At 42.4% G+C, this 7379-nt stretch overlaps 1 pseudogene; it reads left to right on the top strand.

The window, feature by feature from the left end:
• The first annotated feature begins 4949 nt into the window (after positions 1-4949).
• On the top strand, positions 4950-5284 carry LOC110335954 (annotated as a pseudogene).
• The last annotated feature ends 2095 nt before the right edge of the window (positions 5285-7379 follow it).

The following is a 7379-nucleotide window of genomic DNA, read 5'->3' as shown; positions in this document are numbered from 1 at the left end:
ATTTCTGTAGAAATACTTTGTTTAATGTGAAATATCTTACCTAATGAAGATAGCTAAGTGGATTGAGTGAGAAATGACCAGACTTAGTCAAGAGCTGATCTTTTAGATTTTAGATTTTTTTTTCGTTTTTTTTTTTTTAAGAAATAGAAATGACGCTGAGAATTAGCACACCCCTTAGGCTAACCAGGTCCAACCAAATCCAAATAATTGCCCCAATGCAATATGTCAATGAGAAATTGCCAGCATCCAAAATATGTAGTGAATTGGAGCAACTCACCTTTCCATCAGTTTGGGCTCAAAAACCCCCAACTTCATTTCAGGCTTGTTATCTTTCATAGTTCATTCATTTAGAAAAGTAAGATGAATTGTCCTTTATATTTCAAGAGTAACTTTCAACTATATATTTCAAACCCAGTCAGATTCTCACATCTTTCCCAAGAGAGCCACAGCATATGAAATTCTTCTTAAGCTGGTTGTGCTTTTTATTAAAAAATGAGCAGAAATCATAACATAAACTTTGTGGGATGAATTAGAAATTGCTCATTGATAAAGAACAATTCTTAGAGACTTCCCACGGAGGACTCATAACATGGTGACTTGTCTCAAAATGCCGCCAGTGGTGAGATAAATTTTGAGGGAAACAAAAGAAAAAAAGAAGCTCTCCTTTCTTCAGGTAGTATGGCAAAAACAAAGAGCAAAGCAGAAGCATCTATGTTTTTGTACTACCTCGACACATTTCTGGATGTGTTTGAACCTTTCTGGGTCTTAGTAGCCTTATGAGGATTCTGCAAGCAGGAGGAACTGAGTTTGGATCTCCAGCATCTACATAAAATCTGGGTGTGGTGATACACAGCACTCACCCTGGTGAAAGATATGAGGGTCAGAGACAGGCATATCCCCAGAGCTTTATATTCATTTAATTGTTCTAGGCCAAACACCATACAATAGGGTCAGTGAATGATCCTGCCTCAAAGAATGATGTGAAGGGCAATGAGAGAAGATAGTAAAGTTTTTAGTACATGGGCCTCCAGTGAATATTTAACAACCAAACAGTAGCATGTCCGTTCAATGTTTTGCATCTCACCTAAACTTTGCTAGAGCTAGGCTCTTGGGAGATAATAGTAGGGAGGCTGCTATTCATTTTAGCAGTGGATCTGCTGGGCTGTCAGGGTCAATACTTTCTCTCAAACTCTCTAGAGTAGCAGTTCTCAACCTTCCTAACACTGTGACCCACAGGCTGAGAACCTCTGCTCTAAGGACAAGCATGGTGACTATACCTAGACTGACCAGGAGCCAGGAGAGGGTGGGGTCTGTCTAGACAAGAGGAAACAGAAGGCGTTTGCGCAGTCTGGATGTTAATACAAATCAGTCTGCAAAGTTCTTCAATGGAATTCTAAGTTTCTGGTGTGTCTAATCTCAGGGGAAATACTCCCCACATAACTCAGGAGGATCACGTCTCCCTTCACTATCTTACCTGAAATCCCTTTATCATTGAGTCAAGATATCATTTACCTCTTGGGTACCTGCTAAAAATGAGAGAAATTGTAATTCCAAATTGTTAAATGAGTCCTGTCTCTTGTGTCTTGGGGCAGAATTTCTGCAACACCTGCCATTGCCTGGGGAGAATAGAGAACAAGGCTGACTTCTCCAGGGCATGCAAGTATATCCATTCCAATATGGCTTTTCCTTCCCTAACATGCAGCTCAGGAGTCTCTTCTTATTAACTGCTGGCACCCTGAATCTCATTTACATATTCCCATAATGCCTCATCTACTATTTATACTGAACCTCCTTATCTACCAATCTATCTCCCAAATTCTCTCTGCACAATGTCCTTCTCAAGAACTGTGTTCCTTCAAGTCAGAAAGATGCCCTACATATATTTTTTCCATTAAAAAAAAAAAAACCTGATCACTCTAAAAACAGCTTCAGCCAATTTAAATCACTTTTTATAAAATACCATTTGCATCAGGTTTGACAAGCTGCCATTTTCCCCAACCCATTATGAAATGAAACAGCTAAGCTACCAACTCTGGGAACAGCTGATTTTCTGCTGTGCCACTCAGTAGCAGTGGTCACTACAAGCTGGCTTCAGCTTCCACTATAGAGCTTAGCCATGGAAACTGGGGAAATCTAGAGCAGTCTGAAGAAGCTAAGAAGGACTGAGTCTTAAGGGCCGCCAGTGGAGAAAAGATGCCACTGATCTCCCACTCTGTGCATCAAATGATGCTCAAGCTCCTTGGACTTTGGGCAAGCCTCTGTGGCGGCCTTGAACCCCTTTCACTAAAGTGTGTAGGATGACTTAATAAATGCCTGCCTGCTCAGCATAAAGAACTCCCCAGCCATAGTTAATAGTCAAACCTAGAAAACAGTTTGAAGACTTCCTGGAATTAAGGAACTGTCTAGGACTCTGGTTGTTTTTTATGTCTCCCTGCACATTGTTTTATCACAATTTACATATCCCAAATCTGTCTGGTTTTGTTGTGAATCTCAGGTTGGACTCAAACTCATAGCTCTTCTGCTTCAGCCTCCCCAATGCTGGTATTGCAGACATCCAACACAGTACCCAGCTTGTGACCCACCTTTAATAGAACTGTATAATTTAGACAAGCACACAAAGGTTGGTGGAATATATTCTTAACTAGTAACTGGAGGCCTTTGCTCTTCCAGTTCCAGTGCTCAGGGAAGGCAGAAAGCAGGAGGATTACAACTTATTGTTGCCTACCCAAGAAAGCTCTGTCTCAACAACACTGTCGTAGTCAGGGTTTCTATTCCTGCACAAACATCATGACCTAGAAGCAAGTTGGGGAGGAAAGGGTTTATTTGGCATTTTCATACTGTTGTTGATCACCAAAGGATGCAGGACTGGAACTCGAACAGGGTCAGAAAGCAGCTGTGTCAAGCTGACACAAAATTAGCCAGTACAATTGACCCCTTGTCAACTTGACACACAAACACATCACTAGTAAGCCTCAACCCTTAGTTCTTATTCATCCCCAAGATCTTAAATAACTTTAAAAATCCCACGGTCTTCACAAGTTCTTAAAATTTCAATCTCTCTTAAAATCCAAAGTCTTTACAATTAAAAGTCTCTTAACTGTGGGTTCCACTAAAATACTTCCTTCAAGAGGGAAAAGCATCAGGGCACAGTCACAATCAAAAGCAAAAATCAATCTCTAACCATCCAATGTCTGAGATCCAACTCACGATCTTCTGGGCTCCTCCAAGGGCTTGGGTCACTTCTCCAGCCCTGTCCTTTGTAGCACACACCTTGTCCTCTAGGCTCCAGATGCCTGTACTCCACTACTGCTGCTGTTCATGGTGGTCATCGCATGGTACTGGTATTTCCAAAACACTGCATGACACCTTCAGTCCTGGGCCATCAACTGCAACTGAGGCTGCACCTTCACCAATGGCCTTCCATGGCCTCTCACAGTGCCAAGCCTCAGCTGCTCTGCATGACCCCTTCATGCCTTCAAAACCAGTACCACCTGGGTGATTCTTACACATTACCAAGTCCTGCTGCAGCACAAAGTACAACCTTGGCTATCTCTGGAACACAGCCTCTTTGTGCTCTCACAAAATACTTCCCAGAAGATGTCACCTCAATGATGGTCTCTTCTTAATCACCGCTAATTTCTTAGCTCCAGCTAACCAGCATCAATAGTCCCAGTAAGGAAAAGTTTTCACTTTAGTAGTTCTGGTATCTTGTTAATCACAGCTGATTCTTCATCCCCAGCTAACCAGAACCACAGAATCTTCACAATCCAAAATAGCAATCGCCCTGAAAAGAGTCTTTAATTTTCCCTCTGAAATTTCACAAGCCAGGCCTCCCCATCTTCTGCACTGCTCTCAACATTATCTTCTGAGCTCCTACACATCTCACAGAGTTCTTAACACCGAATGTATCTTCTGGCCCAAAGTTCCAAAGTCCTTCCACGGTCCTCCCCAAAACATGGTCAGGTTGTCACAGGAATACCCCACTATGCTGGTACCTATTTGTCTTAGTCAGGGTTTCTATTCCTGCACAAACATCATGACCTAGAAGCAAGTTGGGGAGGAAAGGGTTTATTTGGCATTTTCATACTGTTGTTGATCACCAAAGGATGCAGGACTGGAACTCGAACAGGGTCAGAAAGCAGGAGCTGATGCAGAAGCCATGGAGGGATGTTCTTTACTGGCTTGCTTCCCCTGACTTGCTCAGCCTGCTCTCTTATAGAACCCAAGAAAACCAGCCCAGAGATGGTACCACCCATAAGGGGCCCTCCCCACTTGATCACTAATTGAGAAAATACCTCACAGCTGGATCTCTTGTAGGCATTTCCTCAACTAAAGCTCCTTTCTCTGTGATAACTCCAGATGTGTCAAGTTGACAGAAAATTAGCCAGTACAAACATCTAAGAAATAGAGAAAAGGAATTGCCCTATTTCTCCTTAGGAAGTAAGCTTAAACTTGCCTGGACTCCAATCAGCCTGCCCTTTAAGAGAAGGAGAAGACCCAATTCCCCACAGCTTCTTTAGAGGATCTCAGACCTGGGTAAGGAGCTGTCCTAAACTTCTGGAAAAATTCAAAAGTGCACAGAGAGTTGCTCCAAATGCTAAGTCCTCCACTTGAGCTGCCCCTTTCTCCTCATTAATCTTAATCCAGGGCTTGTCAACACATTCCCTCAACCATGCCCCTGACCGATTTTGACCTCAGTCCACACCTTTGCCAGAGTCCAGTTAAGGTTGTCCTGCCCAGCCTCACCATGACTTGGGATGGAAGGCTATAATCTCTTCTCACTTTCATTAGACTGAGTCGTGGTCTTATGACCTGAGCCAGGAGATCAGCATGCATCTGTCAGGAAGCAGTATTTATTGACACTGTGCCAGGCACTACTCTGGGGCTTAGAGAAGGCAGCCTTGAGCAAAGAATAAGAAAAAGAAGAGGAGGGGCTTGGAAAAAGAGTTATGGCTAAACATCATCCAGATTTGATCTTCTGCCGCAAGCAAGCTGGTGTGGCTATCGGAAGACTGTGTGAAAAATGTGACGGCAAGTGTGTGATCTGTGATTCCTATGTGCGTCCCTGCACCCTGGTCCGCATATGTGATGAGTGTAACTATGGATCTTACCAAGGCCGGTGTGTGATCTGTGGCGGCCCCGGAGTCTCCGATGCCTACTACTGTAAAGAGTGTACCATTCAGGAGAAGGATAGAGACGGTTGCCCAAAGATTGTCAATTTGGGGAGCTCTAAGACAGACCTGTTCTATGAACGCAAAAACTTCGGCTTCAAGAAGAGGTGATGGGTGGGTGGCTCCTTCCTCTCCCATCAAGCTGCTGCAGCTGCCAGAATAGACGCCTACTACCACCAGCCTAAAGGGAACGGAGCCGAGTGTCACCAGAGCAGCCTGCTAGTGCTAGTGCCCATGGAGCATCTAGCAGGCTGGAGGAGACATTGCTTGCTTAGTCCCTAGTTCCCTTTTTGTTTTGAGTTGGAAAAGCAAGACTCTGTTCTCCACATTGATCCTTTCAACTCAAAAGCCTCAAAACAAGTCGCTGTGTGTCCTTGATGATGAAACTGTCACGGCAGAAGTGTGGTCCTGCAGCAGCTGTGATGGGGTTGTCCTGTGACCTGAACAGTAATGTGACCTGACAAATTGCAGGTGGCGCTGGCCTCATTTTATTTCCCTTGTAAATTGGAAGTTTCAGTTATGCTAATAAAGTTGGCTACCCTCCCCTTAAAAAAAAAAAAAGAAAGAAAGAAAAAAGAAAAGAAAAAGAAAAAGAAGTGGAGGTGGAAGAGGAGGAGGAAGAGGAGAGGAGAGAGGAGAGGAGAGGAGAGAGGAGACTCTCTTATTTCTGTTTCCCCATAATAAAAACAAAATTCTGCTGCTTAAATGTAAACATGAAACTGAGACTTTCTATATATTTTCACGTATTTATTGGAAACATTTTCTGAACTTATTTTGACATTATTTCCATTTACAAAATGCTGGAAACATGATGAAAATAATTCAGGAAGACTTCACAGTGCCAACATCTTACATAACTAATGTATACCTCATGAAATGAAAGTTTATCATTGTAACATCACTAACTAAAGTTTAGACTGTATTCGGATTTCACAAAACTTTCTTGTTTCTCTAATTTGTCTTTAGTTCTAGGTGTCATCAGGGGTCCCCATATCACATGTACATTCCCTACCCTCCTCTAGTCCATTTGTTTGTTTTTCTTTTCCCTGAGCATTGAAGTGTGCTGGTCAAATGAAAAAAAAAAAATGCCCCATTGTTTTCTTGTTGTTTTCATGAGATTTGCCTATAGTTTGGTGGAAATTATAGATTTGGGGATAAATACTATAAAATGACGGGCCCTCTTCATTGCATCTGCTCAAGAGTACGTGATGAATCAACATGACTTAGTATCCATCAGCCTGCTGTGATCACTTGGCTAAATGTGTCCCCACTATAAAGCGAAACAAGTTTCTTTTATATGATTTGTTACTAAAACAAAACAAAACAAACTTCCAGTCCAGTCAGAATAGAAAGCAAGCTATACCTGATAGAAATAAAAATATTGAAGAGTTTATAGACACATTAAAATTACAAATCCAATACACGTTTTGGCGTACATTCTTTAAGTAATAGTTATATAAGATTCTTAAAGTTTCACTCAGGAGTTTTAGCACCCACTTATGGATCTTTGTAACAGGGTAATCTTCTTGTGTTTTCTCCATCCTCTACCGTCCCAAGCTCCACCCCCATCCCTATCTAGTATCCACCCACCTCTGTGTGATCCTGTTAGCTAAAGTGAAGTACTTCCTTAAGTTTCAGTTCATAAAGTGCAGGTGCATTAAACCTGTTGTGATTGGACCACTGGAGACACTCTCCAGGTCATACCAGGCTTAGTAGTGAACGCCTCAGTATCTATAGAAACCAATTTATACAATTAATAGGAACATACAGAAATTGTTCGGAACAGAAAGCACAGTGGTTAAGTTGTTTATTTTGGTGGAGGAGAAACAACACAGGCAATTACAGGTGTTATTTCTACTTTTATTTCTCCTTCCTTAATCACTAACGGGTCCATCATTAATACATAATGGCCCACAATTCCCTCTTCTCTGCTTGTGTCTACCTGAATTGGTTTGTCTGGCAGGAAAACACAAAGTCTGGGCCTTATAGGAGCTCTAACTCCACTTCCAAGAAGAGGAGAAGTAATTTGAAGAGCAAGCCCTCACCCAGCTTAGGGGTTCCTGCTTACTGCTTACTATAAACTCCTAAGTCTAATACAAAGCCATGCACATTCTCTGACTCCTTGAAGATTAGGACTTGAGACGTGAGGCCTAGTCCATTCTCCTCCAGGTCAGACTTGACTACATCAGCTTCTTCCACTACCTCCTG

The sequence above is a fragment of the Mus pahari genome, chromosome 18 (assembly GCF_900095145.1).
Source record: "Mus pahari chromosome 18, PAHARI_EIJ_v1.1, whole genome shotgun sequence".
Classification (NCBI taxonomy): Eukaryota; Metazoa; Chordata; class Mammalia; order Rodentia; family Muridae; genus Mus; species Mus pahari.
This window is presented reverse-complemented; position numbering and strand designations above follow the sequence as displayed.